This window comes from Phacochoerus africanus, chromosome 10 (genome assembly GCF_016906955.1).
Source record: "Phacochoerus africanus isolate WHEZ1 chromosome 10, ROS_Pafr_v1, whole genome shotgun sequence".
Classification (NCBI taxonomy): domain Eukaryota; kingdom Metazoa; phylum Chordata; class Mammalia; order Artiodactyla; family Suidae; genus Phacochoerus; species Phacochoerus africanus.
Genome location: NC_062553.1, coordinates 40876115 through 40900385, shown reverse-complemented (window position 1 = coordinate 40900385; position 24271 = coordinate 40876115). Strand labels below are relative to the sequence as shown.

General features: G+C 44.5%; 1 pseudogene; it reads right to left on the bottom strand.

The window, feature by feature from the left end:
- Positions 1 to 442: 442 nt before the first annotated feature.
- On the bottom strand, positions 443 to 22403 carry LOC125137386 (60S ribosomal protein L30-like; annotated as a pseudogene).
- Positions 22404 to 24271: the final 1868 nt, after the last annotated feature.

Genomic DNA, 24271 nt, shown 5'->3' with positions numbered 1-24271 from the left:
CCTCTCAAAAAAATGGGCCATAGGCAGGAAGATGGGGCGTGCCAGGAAGGACGAGACAAAGTGACTGAAATAAGAAGGCACGCCTTACAGATCAACCAGAAAGTTTGTAAGGATGCCAGAAAGAAGAGAAGCTGAGGCCTTGGCCTCAGAGAACCCTTGTGGGGTTGTGCACTGGATTGCAGGACTTTAAGAGGATGTACTTGGTTTAGTTTTGGTGTTGTTTTGCTTTTTTAGAGCTGCACCCGTGGCAAATGGAGATTCCCAGGCTAGGGGTCCAATCGGAGCTGTAGCTGCCAGCCTACACCACAGTCACAGCAACACAAGATCCGAGAGCCATGTCTGTGACCTACACCACAGCTCAGGGCAACGCCAGATCCTTAACCCACTGAGCGAGGCCAGGGATCGAACCTGCATCCTCACTGAGCCACAATGGGAACTCCCCTTAAGGCCTTCTTAAGGCGGACGCCTTCTCTGTGAACCTGAGGGGAATAAAGATCTAGTTCAGGAAGAATCTCCTGTGCACAGGTTTGGCGATGAGAGAAAACGAGTCTTCAGCAGTGAAAGGAGTTTGCAGGGACTGAAACGAGGAAAGTTCCAGACAGGGAGAAGCAAGAAGGAGGCCAGATCTGCAGCTCTGCCTGGCCACGCTAAGAGTCTGGATTTAGGGAATTCCCACTGTGGCTCAGCAATAACTAGTATTCCAACATAGTATCCATAAGGATGAGGGTTCAATCTGTGGCCTCACTCAGTGGGTTAAGGATCCGGCGTTGCCAAGAGTTGGATAGGTGTAGGTCACAGATGCGGCTTGGATCTGGCATTTATATGGCTGCGGCGTAGGCTGGCAGCTGCCGCTTTGATTCGACCCCTAGCTTGAGAACTTCCATATTCCCTAAAAAGACCAAAAAATAAATAAATAAAGTAAAAAGTCTGGACTTAGTTCTCTGGAGGTGCTAGAATCAAAGCAAGGAGAAGCAGGGCTGGAACAGAGTTGAATTTTAGGCAAGATTAGCCTGGATGATGCCGAGAGGCAGGGAGGCTGCGTCTTGGATCTGCAAGAGCAGCTACATCCCTGGCCCCGGGGGCTGAGGGCAGACAGTTTGGAGAAAGTGAACCAGAGAGAGAGAGAGAGAGAGAGAGAAGTTGAATGAGAGCTATAAGGAAGAGTGGAGTCCTGGGCTTAGGCCCTAGCTGGTGCTTTTGACTAAGTTTGGGGACAAAAGGAACACAAATTTGAGAAGGAAAATGAACTTAACCATGATAAACTCAGGAAAAAAAAACGAGGAGAAAATCCAGAACAGAACCTTGAGTAACTCCAGCATTTTCCAGTGGGCAGAGAGACCCTTGAGAAACAGCTAAGAATCCTTATCTCCTGAATATTCTGTTATTTATTGTCTTTTTAAAATTTTTTATTTATTTATTTATTTTGTCTTTTTAGAGCCTCACCCATGGCATATGGAGGTTCCCAGGCTAGAGGTCTAATCGGAGCTGTTGCTGCCGGCCTACACCACAGACACAGCAATGCCAGATCTGAGCCGCCGTGTCTGCGATCTACACCACAGCTCATGGCAACACCGGATCCTTAACCCAATGGGCGAGGCCAGGGATCAAACCCACAACCTCATGGTTCCTAGTCGGATTCGCTTCCGCTATGCCACGATGGGCACTCCCTGAATATTCTGTTACTGTCTCTGAATCCATACAGTGGGCTCTGGTTGAATTTAAAGAGCACTTACCATCTAAGTTCAACATTAAAATTTGTGGCCAGACATCTGCTGATTTTCTATTTACGAGTCATATAAATATTCTATGAAAACATGAGAGCCTTAATTATTATATCACTGGCAATATCCAATTATTTTTTCCTCATTCATACTCTTAAATATAAATTTGTGTCCACATTTGGATTTTGGATCACCCAAAGACTCAAGCAAGGCTGAAGCCTGATCCTTGTCCTAAGGATACTTTGTACTAGCTGTGTATCCCCACCTCCAGTCTTTGGCATGCATTGGAGCAATTAAGACAGGGCTCACTTTTAGGGGAAAAAAATGTTATGATTCCAGTGACAAAGATTGCACATTGTCCTCCAGTAATCATTCTCCCTTCCTACTCAGTAACTGAGCCTCTGTTTGATTCTTGGGGGTTTTTTTCCTGGGGAAAAAAAAAAATCTTCCTTCCACTGTCTTTCTTGCAGCTAGATGTGGTCATGAAGATAAGTTCTGGCCAATGGACTGTAAGCAGAAAGTGTGGATGCAACTGCCAGGAAGTGTCCTTCATGCTAAATGGCCTATCCTTCTCAATCTGGTCTTTTTGCTGGAATGGAGGGTAGGTGTGTGACTGGAGCTTCAGCATCCATCTTAGACTGTGAGGCAACCTTGAAAATGGAAACTGTACACTGCGATGCAGTTAAACAGAAGGCCTCTGACCAGTGAAGCTCTAAACAACCCCTGATAAACTCCTTACTGTCTCCTTGAAAATATAGGAGACATAAAATTCTACCTTGTTAAGTCTCTTTTGAATTTTTTCTGTGACTTGCAGCCCAAGCTTGATCCTAACTAATGGAGTCAGAAAGGTTGTTCTCGCTCTAACTGCAAATACAACATGAAAGTTGTCTGGGGAGAGAAGAGCTGAAAACACGTACACAGCTGTGTGACATCCCCATGAAGCATACCCAGACTGAACGTCTCCGTGCCGATGTGCTCACATTTACAAAGTTCCTGCTGGATTCTCAGTGTGTGTGTTTTACTTATTTTTATTTTATTTATTTATGTATTTATTTTTGCTTTTTAGGGCCATACCCACAGGCATATGGAAGTTCTTGGAAGTTCCTAAGGCTAGGTGTTGAATTGGAGCTAGAGCCACTTGCCTATGCCACAGCCACAGCAATGCGGGATCCAAGCTGAGTCTGCAACCTACACTACAGCTCACAGCAACGTTGGGTCCTTATTCCACTAAGCAAGGCCAGGGATCCAACCTGCATCCTCATGGATCCTAGTTGGGGTTCGTTAACCACCGAGCCAGGAAGGGAGCGCCTGTGTGTGTGTTTTATGACACTCACTTAGACATGCTGCTTGTTCAACTTAATTTGTCTTTGGATAATCAGTGACACACAAGGAAAGGGGAAGGAAACAAAGGGTAGACACATTTAGCTCTTTTTCCTGGTGTTCCTATATTCTGGTTTTCTTTTCTTTTCTTTTTTTTTTTTTTTTTTCTTCCTTGGCCATGCCTATGGCGTGCAGAAGGTCCTGGGCCAGGAATCAAACATGGGACACTGCAGTGACAATGCCGGATCCTTAGCTGCTAGGCCAGCAGAGAACTCCCTATATCCTGGTTCTTACCCTGCATCATATTCTTCAGTCTTCGCACTTCTGACTGCTTCCTGGTCCTAGACATATTTATATCCTCCTTTGATTTTTAGTGCTTTAAAAATATGCCACCAGAAAGGTAAACTTCATACCCACCTTTTGAGGTCATAAAATGATCCTGCTGGTAAACCATCCACAGAGGTGAGGCCAACTCTCACCAGGCTCTTGGCAGAGACATGCAGCCCTGCAATGCAAGGAGATGATGATTCCTGTTGATTCAAGAATGGAATGCGAGAGCTCTGAATTTCTCCTCTCTCTGCTCGAACGTAGCTACAGATGTACATCAGCATCTGGGAATTAACTCAAGTCTCCTCCTACCCAGCTATCACTGAGTCTTTCATCATATACTTTTTTACCAAAAAAAAAATTATTTCATTTTATTGTTTTCCTTTTTTAACTCAATGAATTTTATTACATTCATCATGGTACCACGATCATCACAACCCGATTTTACAGCATTTCCATCCCAAATCCCCAGCCCAACCCCCACCCCCAACCTGTCTCCTTTGGAAACCGTAAGTTTGGTTTTTCGTCTTTTAGGGCCACACCTGTGGCATATGGAGGTTCCCAGGCTAGGGGTCTAATCAGAGCTGTTCCTGATGGCCTATGCCACAGCCACAGCAACACCAGATCTGAGCCACGTCTGCGACCTACACCACAGCTCGTGGCAAGGATGAACGAGGCCAGGGATCGAACCCAAAAGTTCATGGTTCCTGGTCGGATTCATTTCCACTGTGCCATGATGGGAACTCTTGTAAACCATAAGTTTTTCAAAGTTTTTCAAAGTCTGTGAGTCAGTATCTCTTCTGCAAAGATGTTCATTGCGTCCTTTTTTTAGATTCCACGTGTAAATGATAGCATATGATGTTGGTGTCTCGCTGTCTGACAAAATTTCACTTAGCACGATAATTTCTAGGTCCATCCATGTTGCTGCAGATGCCATGATTTCTTTCCGTTTAATGGCTGAGTAATATTCCATTGTATATATGTACCACATCTTCTTGATCCACTCCTCTGTCGATGGACATTGAGGTTGTTTCCATGTCTTGGCTATTGTATCTAGTGCTGCAATGAACACTGGGGTACATGTGTCTTTTTGAGTCATGGTTTTGTCTGGATAGATGCCCAGGAGTGGGACTGCTAGATCAAGCGGTAGTTCTACTTTTAGTTTTCTGAGGAATCTCCATACTGTTTTCTGCAGTGGTTACAGCAATTCACATTCCCAAATTTTTTATTTTTAATTGAATTATAATTGGTTTACATTGTTGTGTCAGTTTCAGGTGTACAGCAAAGTGATTCACTTATACATATACATATATCCACTCTTTTTCAGATTCTTTTCCCATATAGGTGATTATTATTTGTTGCCTATACTGTAACAACAGTAAGTCTTTATTGTTATCTGTTTTACATATAGTAGTGTATATATGCTATATATTTTACATATAATAGTGCATGTATGTTAATTCCAAACTCCTAATTTATCCCCCCAACTTTTTTTTTTAATTTTTTCTTTGTCTTTTTGTCTTTTCTAGGGCCACACCTGAAGCATACGGAGGTTCCCAGGCTAGGGGTCGAATCCTTAACCCACTGAACAAGGCCAGGGATCGAACCCAAAACCTCATGGTTCCTAGTCAGATTCATTAACCACTGAGCCACGACAGGAACTCCTCCCCCCAACTTTTTAATCATATACTTTTTCTGCTCATAATTTGAGTGAAGGGGTCTTAAAATAAGAATCAAAATCAGCTTTCCTCTGGGCCCTGTCTGCTCGGGCTTTACCCCACTGGATTGTATCAGTCAGCTGAACCTTTTTTTTTTTTTTTTGGTCATTTTTTTAGGGCTGCACTCGAGGACATGGAGGTTACCAGGCTAGTGGAGCTGTAGCTACCAGCCTACATCACAGCCACAGCAATGCCAGATCTGAGCCACATCCGAAACCTACACCACAGCTGCAGTAATGCTGGATCCTTAACACAGTGCCTCAGGCCAGGGATTGAACCATGCTGCTTCAGAGACAACACTGGATCCGTAACCAGCTGTGCCACAGTGGAAACTCCCTGCTATGATTTTTAAATCATTCAGAAATTTAGGTCCCACAAGAAGTGTATGTTTGGGCAGTTAAAAAAAAAAAACAGCAAAGCACACTCTCTTGTTTCTGGAAATGACAGTTTTTAGCGCTGCCAAAGGAACTGTGATTTTCTGCTATTCAATCACAAAATGATTGAACACGCTCACCTAAGGAATTGTCCTTGTTCAAGAGATAATCTGGGCCCCTGGGATTGATTATCATGAAATTTGAATGTAATCCAGACTCTCATGACGATCCCCAAACTGGTTCTTCGGTCATCCTGGGGTGGAGTTGTCTTGAGGAGATATAGAAGTGTATTCTGTCATCCAGCTCCCTGAGCTAATGTTTCACAGGCTGACAATGACAGAGCGATTGCCTTTGATTAAGGCACATTTTCGATTATCCATTGAGTACATACAGATTGTAAGAATCTGTCCTACCAAAAAAAAAGCCACGGCCCTTCAAGGATCCCGCAGGAGGTTCCAAGTTCCTGATTATGTGTGCATTTGGCTAATTATTTTATTGCTCCCTGAACGTGTTTCTGAAATGACTTCCCTGCCTGGCGGATGTCTAAATGGTTAATGCGGATTCCTCCTTGGAGAAAATCCAGCCAGTTGGTTGAGCTCTAGCACTGCCCACTGTGACATGAAACCACCAGAGGGCGCAAGAGGCCAACTCAGAATCTAAGTCCACCCACAGTTAGTACCTGAATCCAAGCCAAGGGTCCCCAAGTGTTCTGAAGAGAAACTGGGTCAGGGCCTCTCCCTTCCCCGAAGACTCCCCAGTCACCCACTGGAAACCCGCTCAGTTTCAGTCCAGCATTTAACCAGCTGAGGTTCCCCTGGAAGATCTGCCCCTGTCTGGAGTCTTCCTTGGAACACTAAGGTTTATGGGTCAGTACAAGGGGGAGGGGAAGGATGAGACAAAGAAAACTACAGACAGTTTCCTCCCCAAACAAGTGTCAGGCTCTATGTTAGGCAGACAGGTAATTTCTCTAAAAAGATCAGTGACATCATAGAGGTGCAAATATTAAGACCATGAAAGCACAGACATAGGGGGCTTCACTGAACCTCAAAGGTTAGGAAAAGCTTCCTGGGATTGTGTGCTAAAACCTGAAGAGTGAGTAGAAATAACCTCGAAGAAACATGGGAGACGTGTTCCTTGCAGAGGGCGTAGCTTAAGCAGAGGCATAGAGTCTGTAGGGGGGGAGGCCATGCACCCCATCAGAGGCAGGGTCTGGCAGCCTTTGGTTTTGTGGTCAGCTCTAGCAGATGCAAAATCCAACAGCCCCCTAGGGAACTCAAAGAGACAACTCAGGACCTGAACTTAAGTTCAACTCAAATTAGAATATCCCAAATGGACTCCTGCAACAAATATCAGCGCCTCATTATGTTCAGTCTGCATCGATTGCTGGGATTCTCAAACTCTAAAACAAAAACCTTAGCTGCCGGCAAGGAATGTCATGGTAAGGTCTGCATTTATCAGCACAGACACAATACTTCAAAGACCATCCTGCATCATGGAGCTAAAAGATTTAACTTTCTGAGGCTCTCCCATGGAGATAGTACTCTAACATCGGCAAGCATCATGGGAAAGACTTCTTTTTTTCTTTTCTTTTTCTTTCTTTCTTTCTTTTTAAAATCTTCTTTTGGTCTTTCTAGGGCCATACAAGTGGCAGATGGAAGTTCCCAGTCTAGGGGTTGAATTGGAGCTGCAGGTGCCAGCCACAGCCACAGCCCCAGCAACATGAGATCCAAGCCATGTCTGCGACCTACATCACAGCTCATGGCAATCCTGGATCCTTAACCCACTGACAGAGGTCAGGCGTGGAACCTGCATCCTCATGGATGCTAGCTGGGTTCTTTTCTTCTGAGCCACAATGGGAACTCTGGGGAAATACTTCTTATCAAGAAGTTCTGGAGTTCCCATCGTGGTGCAGTGGTTAATGAATCTGACTAGGAACGATGAGGTTGCGGGTTCGATCCCTGGCCTTGCTCAGTGGGTTAAGGATCCGGCGTTGCCATGAGCTGTGGTGTATGTCGAAGACACAGCTCAGATCTGGCGTTTCTGTGGCTCCGGCGTAGGCCAGCGGCTACAGCTCCGATTGGACCCCTAGCCTGGGAACCTCCATATGCCACGAGAGGGGCCCAAGAATTAGCAAAAAGACAAAAAAAAAAAAAAAAGAAAAGAAAAGAAAAAAGAAGTTCTCCATGGCAGCCCTGTGAAATACCTGATATGATAACTGTTGGGTTAGCCCCGTTAGTAACTTGGGAACATCAAGGTCAATTGAACCAAAGTGATAGATCCACTAAAAGACTCGTGTTTTTATGGGTTAAGTCATGTTACCATAGACACGAATAACACTTGACTGACACATGCACACATCTTTAAGAAGAATCTTGATAATTCAGATCCAATACTTCTTTCTATTCTGGTCAAATTTAGGCATGATTGTGATGACTTCCCAATATTTGAATTTAATTCTCAACTACTAACCCATCTTCTGCTAAGTCAGGGTGCAATGGTATGATTTTATTTGTTAGAATACATGAAAGTAAAATTTGTTTTAAGATAAAACAACAACACTCCTCTCAACACTCTTTGAGATAATTAAAGACACACCAGACTATTGCACAGGTAAAAAGTAAAGAATGGTTAATGTAAATTCCATCAAAGATATCAAAGATTCCCAGCAGTGGCTCACCTGAATTTGCCAGGACAGAATCTGGGTTAGATTGGGAACAGCTCTGGCATTCGGGTTTTGTTTGGTTTGGTTTGGTTTTGGTTGGTTTTGTTTTGTTTTTTGATGTCACCCACCCTCGATCAGGGATCAAACCTGAGCCACAGCAATGACAACACAGATCCTTAAGCGCTAGGCCACCAGGGAACTTCAACTCTGGCATTTGTAACTCCTGCTTCTGTAAATCCAAAATCAGTTGGACATCAGCAATTAGTATGGTTAAACCTAATACCTAGTCTATCATTGCAGATAGAAATTCACATCATACATTTATTCTGCACACCAGTAAATGAATTGTCTATAGTCAGGTGCTTGAATATTTAATTTTTACTCCAGCCTTTAAATGAGATGAAATGTATTTTCAAATTAAAGACAACTTAAAAGTACAGGCTCAGACTTCAAAGAGTGGTTATCTTATCTACCTGAGTGCTGTTTGCTTTCTCTTAAGCCGTCAATAAAACCCGAGAAAGTAGAATTGGCCACTCAAGATTCCCTGCCTCCACCCTACCTGGAAGACAGAGAAAGAGCGTGTCTGATGGGTGCTGCTTAATCCTTGGTATTTGAGCACAATGACTTGCCCAGACGACTGGTTAAAATGCTCAGCCTGGAGTTCCCGTCGTGACACAGTGGTTAACGAATCCGACTAGGAACCATGAGGTTGTGGGTTCGGTCCCTGCCCTTGCTCAGTGGGTTGATGATCTGGCATTGCCATGAGCTGTGGTGTAGGTCGCAGACATGGATCAGATCCTGCATTGCTGTGGCTCCTGGCATAGGCCGGTGGCTGCAGCTCCGATTAGACCCCTAGCCTGGGAACCTCCATATGCCGAGGGAGCTGCCCAAGAAATGGCAAAAAGACAAAAAAAAAAAAAAGCTCAGCACTCTTGGTGACTATTGCAAGTTTCATTCTAATGCTGTGAAACAAGTAGCTCATCCTTATATCCCAATCACACATAGGCTTCACAGGATAGAATCCCTGAGTCTACATGTTACCTGAAAGAGGGATGAAAAAAAAATGTTTCACTTATCTTGAGCTTTCAAAATCCTGACGAACCACTGGATTTCACTTATCTTTCTTTTTTTTTTAAATTTGAGTTGTTCTATTCCATTTTATTTATTTGTTTATTTATTTGGCTTTTTGGCTTTTTAGGGCCACAAATACGGCATTGGAAGTTACCAGGCTGGGGGGTGAATCAGAGCTGCACTTGCTGGCCTATGCCACAGCCACAGCATCTCTGGATCATTAACCCACTGAGTGAGACCAGGGATGCAACCCACATCCTCATGGATATTCATTGGGTTCGTTTCCACTGAGCCACAACAGGAACTCCTGTTCTTTTTTTTTCTGTCTTTGTCCTTTTTAGGGCCGCCCCCACGGCATATGGAGGTTCCTAGGCTAGTGGTCTAATTGGAGCTGTAGCCACCAGCCTACGCCACAGCCACAGCAACGCCAGATCCAAGCCGCATCTGTGACCTACACCACAGCTCATGGCAACACTGGATCCTTAAGCCCCTGAGTGAGGCCAGGGATCAAACCCACAATCTCATGGTTCCTAGTTGGATTCGTTTCTGCTGCACCACAGTGGGAACTCCAGGAACTCCTGTTCTATTCCATTTTAAATGACTCCATACTCCATGCCCTTTTATACTTTCCCAAAGTGTTTCTGAATATGCTAGCTTAGCTGACCCTTCACAGCCACCTAACATGCAGATCCAGCTGCCACTCAAGCTCTTCAATTGTCCTCCAATATTGTAAGATCAAGTCCTCGAATCCTTGGCACCACCTACAGTGCCCACCTAGACCCTGATTGCCTTCCCAGCCTTGCCCTGGACACGCCTGCCTGTGCCCTGCTGCCATCAGCATCCTGTTATTTGGGTCCAACCTGGACAACTCAGTAAACACTCTTACTTTTTCTTCCCTCTTATGTTCTCTGGTTGGTATTTGGGTTCCTTTCCCTGCCCCCCTCACCCCCTCCAGGAGAAGGCTTTTCTTTCACTGCATCTCTCTTTGAACTAAGGGGAAAAGATGATAATTTTCTACTTTCTGGCCAAGAGAGAATAATGTTAAGGCAGTTAAGCTACCCTTGCTGCCTTCCTAGTGGTGGGAGTTTTCTTGTTGCTCTAGAGCTACAAGGATGGGAAGAAATTGGAGCGACTGTGGGCTCCTAGGACGGACAGTATCCATCCTGAAAGGCAATGTTCCTTCTTTTTATCTGGAGAGTCCAGGACTGGCAAAGTCATAGGCGTTAATTTTTTTTAATTTATTTTTATTTTTTTATTTTTATTTTTTGCTGCACTCACAGCATATGAAGTTCCTAGGGATCGAACTCATGATAGCAGCGACCTGAGCTACTGCCATGACAATGCTGGGTTTTTAACATGATGCACCACAAGAGAACTCTGGTTAGAAGTGTTCAGAGTCGTTTTGACCTTCTCCATGTCCCTGGGGTTCAGCCTTGCCCTTGATAGAGGTGGTGAGAAGTCTTTTTTTTTTTTTTGGCTTTTAGGGCTGAACCCACAGCATATGGAGGTTCCCAAGCTAGGGATTCTAATTGGAGCTGTAGCTGCCCGCCTACACCACAGCCACAGCAACGCCAGATCCAAGCCATGTCTGCAACCTTCACCACAGCTCTGGATCATTAACCCACTGAGCAAGGCCAGGGATCGAACCCGCAACCTCATGGTTCCTAGTTGGATTTGTTTCCGCTGCACCACAATGAGAACTCCCCAAGAAGTCTTGATTCACAAACCATAGATTTTCACCCAAACCTAATTCTCCCTTAGTCTTTCCCACCTCAGGTACCACCAGCCACCCAAGTCCCAAGGCTAGGAGTTTGCTTTGTTCTTGCTCCTCTCTTAACCCCCCACATTCAGCCATTGGCAGGTTTTATTGGTTTTTACCTTCCAAGACTATCTCAAATCTGTGCATTCATCTCTCTCAACTGTATCCACTGAGTCCCAAGGGATTCCTCTCACCAGGAATCACCTTCCACTTGCTTCTCTGTATATCTACTCTTGCCTCCTGTCATTTCACTCCCCACATAGCAATCAGGGTGCTCCTCTTAAAGTGCAAATTCTTTTCGATTGTGCCTCTTTCGGTTTTTGGTTTTTTAGGGCCACATTTGTGGCATATGGAAGTTCCCAGGTTAGGGGAAAATGTAAGTTCTTATTATTTATGCAAATGAAGTATATGTTGTTGAAATACAATGTGTATACAAAAAGAACACAAACCCTGGTGTATAACTCAGTGACTTTACATAAAATGAACACACGATCAGCATCTCAGAAATTCCCTCATACCCTTTCCACACTACCCCCCTTCCAAATGTACCTGTATCCTGGGAGTTCCCATCGTGGCTCAGTGGTTAATGAATCCCATTGGAACCATGAGGTTGGGGGTTCGATCCCTGGCCTTGCTCCGTGGGTTACAGATCCGGCCTTGCCGTGAGCTGTGGTGTAGGTCACGGATTCCAATCGGATCCCGCATTTCTGTGGCTCCGGCGTAGGCTGGCAGCTACAGCTCCGATTGGACCCCTAGCCTGGGAAACTCCATATGCCACCGTATGGCCCTAGAAAAAAAAATAAATAAATAAAGTACCTGTATCATAACTTCCAAAATCATAGATTGGCTTTGGCTGCTTTACAATCTTATATAAATAGAATCATACAGTATGTTCTGGCTCCTTTCACTCAACATTTTGTTAATGAAAATCATCCATGTTGTTGCTTGTAGTGGTGGTTTGTTTATTCTCATTTCTGGGAAGTATTCCATTTCATGAATTCACCACGATCCATTTGCCCTTTCGACTGCTGATGGATACTTGAGTAGTTTCCAGTTTTTAGCCATCAAGAGTAATACTGCTACAAACATTTTCATGCCTGACTCTTGGTGAGTCTATATATGTATTTCCATCAGGAATATACCCAGGAGTGGAATTCCTGGGTGGTAGAAGTGCACACTTTGGTAGATATTGCCAATTTTCCATGTAGTTTGATGGATTTAGTCTCTCACTTGCACACCATTTGCTGTGCACCTTTGCCATCTCTTGATGTTTATTTTATTTTATTTTTTTTTGTCTTTGTAGGGATGCACCTGTGGCATATGGAGGTTCCCAGGCTGGGGATCGAATCGGAGCTGTAGCCACTGGCCTCAGCAACAGCAATGCCAGATCCGAGCCTCGTCTGCAACCTACACCACAGCTCATGTCAATGCTGGGTCCTTAACCACTGATCGAGGCCAGGAATCGAACATGTGTCCCCATGATTACCTGTCAGATTCCTTTCTGCTGAGCCATGACGAGAACTCCATATCTGTCTTTTTAATTTTAGCTGTTTCCATGGGCAGCGTGCTCTTTAATAAATCTGGCCAGTATCACCTCCGACTTAATGGCCTTCAATGGCTTCTCATTGAATTTTTTTTTAAAATGTTTATTTATTTATTTTTGGCCTCACCCGAGGCATGCGAAAGTTCCCAGGCCAGGAATCAAACTTGTGCCACTGCAGTGACCCAAGCCACAGCAGTGGAAACACTGGATGCTGCTGTGTGACCAAGGAACTCCAAAATGTGGAGTTTTGACATCCACTAAAGGAAGGAGTATTTTCCTGGGTGCATGGAAAAAAACATGGCCAGAAGTGAACAGGGGAAGGGTTTGAGAGATGAACCAACAACAACACTTATTCAAGCAGCCAAGAGCTTGTCTGTGAGTGAGGAGTCTCCAGAAAAAGAGAGAGTTTACCTAAAGAAGGGTACAATGACTTAGTCCCTGAGGATAGGTGTGGGTATTCCAGTAAATGAAATTTTTACTTATTTATTTATTTTTGCTTTTTAGGATTGCACGTGCATTATATAGAAGTTCCTAGGCCAGGGGCTGAATCCAAGCTGCAGTTGCTCCATAGACACATCAATGCAGGATCCGAGCCTTCTGCCACCCATGGCACAGCTCACGGCAACACCCGATACTTAACCCACTGAATGAGGCCAGGGATCAAACCTGCATCCTCATGGATACTAGTTGGATTCATTTCCACTGCACCACAATGAGGACTCCAATAAATGAAATTTTTAAAAGAATCAAAGAGCCCCCCATATCCCCAGGAAGCACTCCAGTGTCTTTCAAGATAGAAGGCCCTTTTCTTTTTTTTCTTTTTGTCTTTTGTCTTTTTAGGGCCGCACCTGCTGCATATGGAGGTTCCCAGGCTAGGGGTCCAATCAGAGCTGAAGCTGCTGGCATACACCACAGTCACAGCTACGCAGGATCCAAGCTGTGTCTGCAGACTGCACCACAGCTCATGGCAACACCAGATCCTTAATCCACTGAGCGAGGCCAGGGATTGAACCTGCATCCTCAAGGGTACTAGTCAGCTTCATTAACCACCGATCCATGATGGGAACTCCGGAAGACCCTTTTCTTAAGGGCTGAAACAATTCCTAGGGAGTGGTATAGACATTAGCTGGCTCAGATCCTAAACCCAGTAACTTTAATGAAAGAAAGAATGTGCTTCAAATCTTCTAAAATTGCAGGAGTTCCCATCTTGGCACAGTAGAAACGAATCCGACAAGGGACTATGAGGTTGCCGGTTTGATCCCTGGCCTTGTTCAGTGTGTTAAGGATCCAGCGTTGCCATGAGCTATGGTGTAGGTCGAAGATGAGGCTCAGATCTGGCGTTGCTGTGGCTCTGCTGTAGGCTGGCAGCAGAAGCTCCAATTAGACCTCTAGCCTGGGAACCCCCATATGCTGCGGGTGTGGCCCTAAAAAGACAAAAGACAAAAAAATAAAATCTTCTAACATTTCAATAAGAACAGGGACAGAAGTTGATAATGTGAAAAAGTGTTCCTGGCAAGAATTTTGAGAATACACTAATTATTATAAGTTGCTAATTTTGTGTGTTTCCTAAATAAGCTCAGTCTCTCTTGTGGAACCTGAATTCCCTCTATTGTCTATTCCATCAGATAGCACCCATGTGACAACCACTCTGTAGATTTCCTACTGGACTGGAGAGGCTAAGCATCCTCTGGATGTGAGTACAATAGAAAGTACTGAGAATTTAAATGAGAACAAGAGCAGGATTTCTTGTGATTTTCATTTAAAATTAACTTTTCAGATTATTGGAAGGCATTCATCCTCCATAACACATTCATTTAAAAGGCTGACTTGGAGTTCCCATTGTGGTGCAGCAGAAACGAACCCGACTAGTATCCATGAGGATCCGAGTTAGATCCCTGGCCTCACTCAGTGTGTGAAGGAGTCAGCATTGCCATGAGCTGTGGTGTAGGTTGCAGAGGCGGCTCAGATCCTGCGTTACTGTGCTGTGGCTGTGGTGTAGGCTGGCAGCTATAGCTCCAAATGAACTCCTAGCCTGGGAACCTCCATATGACGAGAGTGCGGCCCTAAAAAGCAAAAACATAAAAAAATTAAAAAAATAAATAAAGGGTTGACTTTGGCTCCAATAATCCTAGTGATTTAGCCACAAAAGTATGTTTCAAATAACGAGCTGCATGTTCAATGTATCTTAGCATTACATACACATGCATTTCTGTAGGGCATATGGTATTTTTTTTCTTTTACATATGGTATTTTAAATTAAATGTAGTCATTTTGTTATGCAAAATGTCCAATTTCAGGGGGAAAAAAACCTTGGTGGGAGATCATCTTAGTAAGCCCTTGATGGTTTTCTAGGTGCTCAGGGTAAAAAGATGTCCAGGGGAGTTCCCATTGCGGCACAGTGGGTTAAGAACCCAACTAGTATCTATAAGGATGCGGGTTGGATCCTGACCCAGATCAGTAGGTTAAGGATCTGGGGTTGCCACTAGCTGATAACGGCTCGGATCTGGCATTGCATGGCTTCGGTGTAGGCTTCAGCTGCAGCTCTGATTCAACCCCTGGCCTGGGAACTTCCATATGCTGCAGGTGCGGCCGTAAAAAGAGGAAAAAAAAAAAAAAGATGTCCAGGCAGGTCTCTGGCCTCAAACAGCTTATACTTAACAAAGAAAAAGATGGTTAAAGAGACAATTGAAGTAAAAGTACTAAGTGTTACCCCAGGGAACTGGAGTTGATGTAGGAGTGCGAAGAAGGCGTTTACCCCAGAATGGGTGGGTAGGGGTCACTGTCACAATCTCTAGAAAGCTGTTCTCTCTTACTTGACATTCCTTTCCCTGCAATTTCTGAAATTCAGCTCAAATGCCAGTACTCAGAGAAGCCTTCTGGATCCCTAGGTTGGAATGTTCCCAGAGTGGGTTTTCTTACTCCCCCCTGAAGGCTATACTTGTGTGGCCTCCTCTAAGTATATTTACATATGGATCCAATTTTTTTTTTTTTTTTTTTGCTTTTTAGGGCTGCACTTGCAGCATATGGAGGCCCCCAGGCTAGGGGTCAAAACAGAGCTGCAGCTGCCGGCCTACACCACAGCCACAGTAATGGGGGATCCGAGTCGCGTCTGCAACCTACACCACAGGTCACAGCTATGTCGGATCCCCGACCCACTGAGTGAGGCCAGGGATGGAACCCACATCCTCATGGGTACTAGTCAGGTTCGTTACTGCTGAGCCACAATAGGATCTCCCCTGAGAGGGGGCAATTTAATGTCAAATCAGGGGATTGGACTCTGGGTTCAGACAGCCTGGACTGGAATCATGGTCTGCTTGCTATCTGTGACACCTTACCGATCCCTCCTGTGCCTTGGCTTCCTCATCTGTGTGAGGATTAAGTGGGGCGGGATGAGCAGAGCACTTAGAACAGTGCGGGCATGGGGTAAGTGCTCAGGAAGAGTTCTGTTACTGCTCCATGAATGTCTTGTCTCTTTCACCTCATCGTACATTTCTCAGACGCAGATACTCTGCGGTTCATCTTTGTGTCCTACCCATGAGCCCCAACCACTCTCCACCCGCTCCAGTGTCTGAAAAGATCCCTTGTACATTTCAAGTGCAAAACATAATATTGCTGTAATGGCTAAAGTTCTCCCAGCTGTCAGGTGGATCAAATTTGGGTTCTGTAGTTTCTGTCATGGCTCAGCAGTTAACAAAACTTACTAGCATCTGTGAGGAAGCAGGTTCCATCCCTGGCCTCGCTCAGTGGGTTAAGGATATGGCGTTGCCGAGAGCTGTGGTGTAGGTCAAAGACGCGGCTTGGATCCCGCCTTGCTGTAGCTGTGGTGTAGGTCAGCAGCTGTAGCTCTGATTTGACTCCTAGCCTGGGAACTTCCATGTGCCCCGGGTATGGCCCTAAAAAAATAAAAATAAAATAAAATAAATTTTATATTATCTAGGAATTTCCCAGTGGCATAGAGGGTTAAGAATCCAGCTTTGTAACTGCTGTGGTTCAGGTCACTGCTGTGGCGTGAGTTTGAACCTTTGCCTGAGAACTTCTGCATGCCATGGACATGGCCAAAAAATGATTTTATATTATCCAAATGCAACATACTTAGATTATATACTATTTCAAAGCCATTTCTTTCTTCAAACTTGCTGTAATTATAGTGATATTGTACTTCTCCATGTTATAATTCTAAAATTACCATGTGCATACAGGGGAGATTCCTTTGTACTTTCATAATAGGAGATTTTTTCCACCACTCTCAAGAGTGCACATACACAAATGCACAGTCAGCTACGTTGTTAGAATATATTGTACAGGTCAAACCGTAATTAAAATAATTATTATTTACATAGCACCGTAAATGTATCCACTACTTGAGTCATAATCACTGTAGTTAGAGACAGAAAACAGCAATTATATAATCCAGTCAACCCCAGAAATGTATGTCAGCCAGGATCCCAGCAGAGAAGGTCTGAGAATGAATTTCAAGCAAAAATAACAGGCACAAGGAATCACACCCCAGTCTCAGATTCCCATTCTCTTCCCTGTACTGTGGTTTTCATTCATTCATTCACTCATTCATTCATTCATTCTCTCATTCATTCAACAAACTTCTTTTCTACATTGTTTACCACATGCCAGGCCCTTTGCTAAGGAACAAATATCTACAGGAATGAGAAAAGTTTCCTTCCTGAAGGGGTTCTTTCTTTCTTTCTTTCTTTCTTTCTTTTTTAATTTCTTTTATTTTTTTGTCTTTTTGCCATTTCTTGGGCCCCTCCTTCGGCACATGGAGGTTCCAAGGCTAGGGGTCCAATTGGCGCTGTAGCCGCCGGCCTACACCAGAGCCACAGCAATGCAGGATCCGAGCCGTGTCTGCAACCTACACCACAGCTCACGGCAACGCCGGATGGTTAACCCACTGAGCAAGGGCAGGGATCGAACACACAACCTCATGGTTCCTAGTTGGATTCGTGTAACCACTGTGCCACGATGGGAACTCCCCCTTCTTAGTTATTTAAAAAAGACAAAGATGATTACACTCAGAGTCTGCCTCCAAGGGACTTAGAATCCCATGGGAGTGACTTGCTCTGTGTGTGAAACATATGAAACAATAAAAACCTGGCAATTATGGAACTTACTACATGGCAATTACAGAACTTTTACTCTGTGCTAGATGCTTTATTTTTTTATTTATTTATCTTTTTAGTATTAATGTGAGGTCATTTATTTTATCTTGGCAGCAATGTGCTAGATGCTTTAGACATTATTTTATTTTACCTCCCCCAACTGATTATTAGGTAGAAATGATTATTATACCTTTCTTTTATGGTTTTTAGGGCTGCACCTGGGACATATGGAAGGTCCCAGGAGAGGCATCCAATCAGAGCTGCAGCTGCCAGCCTACACCACAACCACAGCAACACTGGATCCTTAACCCACGGAGCGAGGCCAGGGATCGAACCCGCATTCTCATGGATACTACTCGGGCTCTTTTCCACTGAGCCACATTGGAAACTCCAGGAGTCATATTATTTTGAATGCAAGTTAATGCTCCTTGATCCCCATGGGTTAGTATTCCATTGTGCCATTGTTTGGGTTTTAGTGTTAGCTTCACAGAATAAATATAGGAGAGACAAAAACAGACGAAAATATCCTAAGGAATGTGAAACAGTCACAAGGTCCTCATTTGAAGGTGTTCTTAGCCATGTTAGCTACAAACGCAGAAGGATCTCACTAGACATTTTCTGTTGTGATAAGAAATTAAAATAAACAGGCTACATTCGAATGAAGTTTTATTAGGAAAAATCCTGTCCTGCATACATGTTTGGAAATAAATGGTAGGGTTTTTTTTCTCCCCCCTTCTACTTTTCTACCCATCGAGTTATTTGCTTTAGAATAAGCCTCTGTATTTAATAAGCTCCATTAGGAGGACATCCGCCAAAGGGTATTAAGTCCTTGAGGGTTTATTTTAAATCTTATGTTTCTTGGCCACACTGACAGAAACCCAGCCCAGGAACCCCCCTCAACCCGATTCCTGAAGAACTTCACAATGTCAGTTAGTTATCCACATCAATGACTTCATTCAGTACCTGGCCGAAACTTCGCGATCATTCTGCATCAGAACTATGTCTGAGCCACATCTTGAGAGGGAAGGAATCAGGAAAATTACAGGAGGACCCAGGCGTGGACATGAACCAGCTGAAAGTTTTCCAGGAACATTTGAAACATTCTTTTTACACTTGTGACAAGTGACATGGCTTTTCTTAATGAGCACATGCAGCCAAAAATCCCAGTTCATACGCTGGAAGGAAAACAGTCCCGCAAACAGGCTGCATGGCTCTGAGAAATGTTACCAGACCCAGATGCTAAGAGCTGGCTTCTAAACACTCTGTTCTCAGACCACCTGGGTGTGGTGTCCGGGCCTCACCCTGACCTCTAGAAAAATCTCAGGGCCACCACTCAGGGTGGCTTGTCAGCCACCGAGAGCAAGCAACACCGTTAGCTTGAAGGAAAATGCAACGCGAAGGCTTCTAGCAGAGGAACTATATAAAGAATAATATTTTCCACATGGCTGCATTAAAAAAAAGCTCATTTAAAAAAAAAAAAAACTTGCAACTGTTATGGGAAATTCCAAGGTAAATGTACTTAAAATCTGGTAAATATTTTGCTGGGAAATTCACACTTTAAAGAAACGATCTTTGAGACTCCTGGGGATAGAGGGCATTCACCTGACATATTTTCAAATCAAAACAGCTGCTCTAAAAACATATACCTTCCAAGGAAACAGAAGGGATCCCTCCTTCCTGTGCTGGGGACATTTACTGCACACTCACAGTCCCTTGCCTAGATGTCAGATGCCAGCTGGCTCGAGCCCTATTCCTATTGGCCAGTGGAGAAAACTGTTTTGCTTTGTTTTGTTTTTCAGATTGTGATGGTCTCATCTGTTCCTTATTTTTCCTCTTCTACCAGGATTTTGTTTACAAGGGTCCCAGAAACCACAGGGACCGTGGATCTCCTTCTTGGCAGGGTCTGCACCCTAAGGGGCCAAAGGCGGGGTGTTCAGAACAGCCGCCCGTCCTCACCAGTGACTCAGGCTCAGGAACTGCCGCTCAGACTGGAAAGGATCCGGCCTTGTTTAAGAAGCTGCAGAGACACACATGCAGCATTTCCACATGCACATTCTCCCTCATCACACAGAAGGTCTCTGTTTTGCAGGAGGCTCTCCAGTGGCTCCATCAGCCACCGTTCTGCCGGTTCATTCTGATCTTCTCCTTTCCTCCCTAGGCTGCAGAAAGTCAAGGTCAGAGCAGCCTTACCAGTCCCCCCAAATCATTATTTTTTGGTAAGATGCTTTGATAGTGGAACGAATGCCTGCCAAAGGCAATCTGGAGCCCTTACCTAGACACCCACACATTTGAGAGCACACCTATGACTTTCCAAAATAGAAGCCAGGGGAGTTCCCATTGTGGCACAGCGGAAACAAATCTGACTAGGAACCATGAGGTTGAGGGTTCAATCCCTGGCCTCGCTCAGTGGGTCAAGGATCCAGCGTTGCTGTGAGCTGTGGTGTAGGTCGCAGATGTGGCTGGGATCCTGCATTTCTGTGGCTGTGGTGTAGGCCAGCAGCTGTAGCTCTGATTCAGCCTCTAGCCTGGGAACCTCCATATGCTGCTGGTGCGGTCCTAAAGAGAAGAAAAAAAAAAAATAGAGGAGCCAGGGAGTTCCTGTAGTATCTCAGTGATAACGAACCCGACAGGTATCCATGAGGATTCTAGTTCCATCCCTGGCCTCGGTCAGTGGGTTAAGGATCTGTCATTGCTGTGAGCTGTGGTGTAGATGGCAAACTCATCTTGGATCCCCCATTGCTGTGGCTGTGGCTGTGGCGTAGGTTGCAGTCGCAGTTGCAGCTCAGGTCTAGCTTTGCTGTGGCTATGGTGTAGGCCAGCAGTTGCAGCGCCAACTGGACTCCTGGCCTGGGAACTCCCACATGCTGCAGGGGTGGCCCTAAAAAGCAAAAAAAAAAAAAAGTCAACCACTTATTTTAAAACATTTGTGTTATAATCTCAGTTTTTCCTGTAACATTCTGACTGTTTTGTTGGGTTTTATTTGTTTATTTGTTTGTTTTTGCCTTGCCAACAACATGTGGAAATTCCCGGAACAGGGATCGAACCCATGCTGTAGCAATGACCCAAGCTGCTACACTGACAATGCTGGATCCTTAGCCTGTTGCACCCCAAGGGAATTCCAATATTCTGATTATTTTTTAAAACAACTATAATTAATTGCAAATTCTGCTTCTCTTCTATTTCCCTTGTCTCCCCTCCCCCCCACCCTGCGATTTAATATTCTCACGCTTATGTACATTTTTGTCCTTTTATAATCATGATTTATATTCATAAACAAAATATAGTACAGTTCTACAAATTTTAGAAGTTTATAACATAGTATTATCTTAAATCACAGTATCATGGTGTTTGTTTTTATTTCCAGTTTTGGTTTTTTTACTCAAAATTGTGTTTTTGAAAATTGTCCATTTTGATGCAGGCAGCTCAAGGTCAGTCATTTTAACTGCTGAAAGCTGCTCCACATTATGAACATCTCACAGTGCCCGTATTTAATTTCCTATTGATGGGAGTTCCCATTGTGGCTCAGGAGATCCCGTCGTGGCTCAGTGGTTAACGAGCCTGACTAGTACCCATGAGGACGCAGGTTCCATCCCTGGCCCCACTCAGTGGGTTAAGGATCCGGCGTTGCCATGAGCTGTGGTGTAGGTCACAGACAAGGCTCTGATCTGGTGTTCCTGTGGCTGTGACATAGGCCGGCAGCTACAGCTCCAATTAGACCCCTAGCCTGGGAACCTCCATATGCCAGGGGGTGCAGCTCTAAAAAGACCAAAAAATAAAAATAAATAAAAATAAAACTTCCTATTGGTGGGTATGTCAATTGTTTTTGTTTCTTCACAGTCACAGACAGTACTGGAATAAACATTGTTTGTCCCCTGGGGCCCATGTGCAAAAATTTCACTAGGGTATGTACCCAGAAGAATTACTGGGTGTGAGGGTAGGAATATTTTTACCCTTGATATAAACTGCCAAATTGCTCTCTAAACCAGTCATATATATTTGCACACTCCCCAGCCTTTCACAAGCAGTTCCATTAGTCCACAGCCCGACTAATATGTATTATTCCCAGACATCTCAGTTTTGCTAATCTTTTCTTTTTTTTTTTGTCTTTTTGTCTTTTTGCCATTTTCTTGGGTCACTCCCGCGGCATATGGAGGTTCCCAGGCTAGGGGTTGAATCAGAGCTGCAGCCACTGGCCTACGCCAGAGCCACAGCAACGCGGGATCTGAGCCGCGTCTGCAACCTACACCCCCAGCTCACAGCAACACAAGATCGTTAACCCACTGAGCAAGGGCAGGGACCGAACCCTCAACCTCATGGTTCCTAGTCGGATTCCTTAACCACTGCGCCACAGTGGGAACTCCCAGTTTTGCTAATCTTTAAAAATAAAATAAAATAATAAGCCCTGGCTGGTTTTATTAAAGACAAATTGTGCATGATTTCCTCTTGACCAGTCTATCCTGGCATGCTTCTGATATCAGAATCACCTGGATCAATGGTAGCCACTGTGCATGCTGTGTAGTATTTTCCACATGCTGTGCCCAATTCAATATTATTGGCACCACAGTGATGGACACCAGTTTTGGCCAACTCACCATAATTCTATTTCTGTAATTCTATTTCAGATTTCCTCAGGGCTGGGCAGTTGTTGGCAAGGATGATCAGTTTCCCTTTGCCTTGTCAGATCATTTTCAGAGTCTGCTTGTACCCCAGCACCTACTTTCCATTTTTCATAATGAGCTGGAGCCAACAATTGATTGCCTCCAGCAAATTTTTTGTCTTCTTTTCGGCCACCATCTTCCTGCTTTAGGTGTGGGACGCCCCCAACCAAAAGCAGACGTCAAGACGGCCAGGGAGCCAGAAAGGTAGGAGTCCCCATAATGCCAAGCTCTTCGCAATGGACAGTTTTGCTAATCCGTGCATTAAACGATATCTTATGACTGTGTAGTTTGCATCTCCCTTGTTATAAATGACATTGAGGAATTCCCATCGTGGCTCAGTGGTTAACAAATCCGACTAGGAACCATGAGGTTGTGGGTTTGATCCCTGGCCTCGCTCAGTGAGTTAAGGATCTGGCGTTGCCCTGAGCTGTGGTGTAGGTTGCAGATGCACCTTGGATCCCATGTTGCTGTGGCTCTGGCATAGGCCAGCAGCTACAGCTCTGATTCAACCCCTAGCCTGGGAACCTCCATATGCCACAGGAGTGGCCCCAAAAATGGCAAAAAAAGACAAAAATAAAATGAAATAAATGATATTGAAAATCTGGGAGTTTCTGTCTTGGCGCCGCGGAAGCAAATCAGGTAGGAACCGTGAGGTTGCAGGTTCATTCCCTGGCCTTGCTCAGTGGGTTAAGGATCTGGCGTAGCTTTGAGCTGCAGTGTAGGTCAAAGATGCAGCTGGGATTCCATGTTGCTGTGGCTCTGGCATAGGCTAGCAGCTACAGCTCTGATTCGACCCCTTGCCTGGGAAGCTCCATGTGCCTCGGGTGTGGCCCTAAAAAGACAAAAAGACAGAAAAAAAAAAAGAAAGAAAGAAAATCTCTTCGTGTTTATTGACTATTCAGCTTTCTTTTTCTCTCTTTTGCTCCTTTTTCTATTGGGTTGTCTGTCTTTTTCTTTTCTTTTCTTTTTTCTTTTTTTTAGGGCTGCATCTGTGGCATATGGACGTTCCCAGGCCAGGGGTCTAATCGGAGCCACACCCTCCAGCCTACACCACAGCCACAGCAATGCCAAATCCTTAACACACTGACTGAGGCTAGGGATTGAACCTGCATCCTCATGGATACTAGCTAAGTTTTTAACCCACTGGGCCACAATGGGAACTCTGTCTTTTTCTTGTTGATCAGGAAGTTTCCTGCATATTCCAGATACTGATCCTTTTGGGTTATGTGCATTGCAAGTATCTTCTCCCAGCCTATGGTAGGCATTGTCATTGTTTGGTGACATCTTTTGTTCTTTTATTATTCTTTGCCTCTATGGGCCAATAGGCTCTAAGTTCTCTAGGATGAGGCACCATCCAGAGGACAATCTTGTCCTCTTCTTCTACCCAGTGCCTAGACCAGGGCCTGGCATCTAGCAGATTTTCAGTAAATATTTGGTAAATGAATGAAGAAATAAATTCATGGATAAATGGTTTGTGCATTTCATATCTTAATACATCCTTCCCAAACCCTGTACTTACAAAATACATATATATATATATATATATTTTTTTTTGTCATTTGTCTTTTCAGGCCACACCCGGAGGTTCCCAGGCTCGGGTTTGAATTGGAGCTACAGCCACAGCAGCACCAGATCCAAGCCATGTCTGCAACCTGCACCATAGCTCACGGCAACGCCGGATCCTTAACCCACTGAGCAAGGTCAGGGATCAAACCTGCAACCTCATTTCCACTGCACCACAACGGGAACTCCATACAAAGATATTTTTTAATATTTTCCCCTAAAACAGTTTTTGTCTTTGTTGTTGTTGTTCTTTTTTACAGCCGCACCCTCAGCATATGGAAGTTCTCAGACTAGGGGGTCGAATTCGAGGTGCAGCTGCCAGCCTACACCACAGCCACAGCAACTCCATATCCAAGCCACGTCTGTGACCTACACTGCAGCTCACAGCAATGCCAGATCCTTAACCCACTGAGCAAGGCCAGGGATGGAACCAGCATCCTC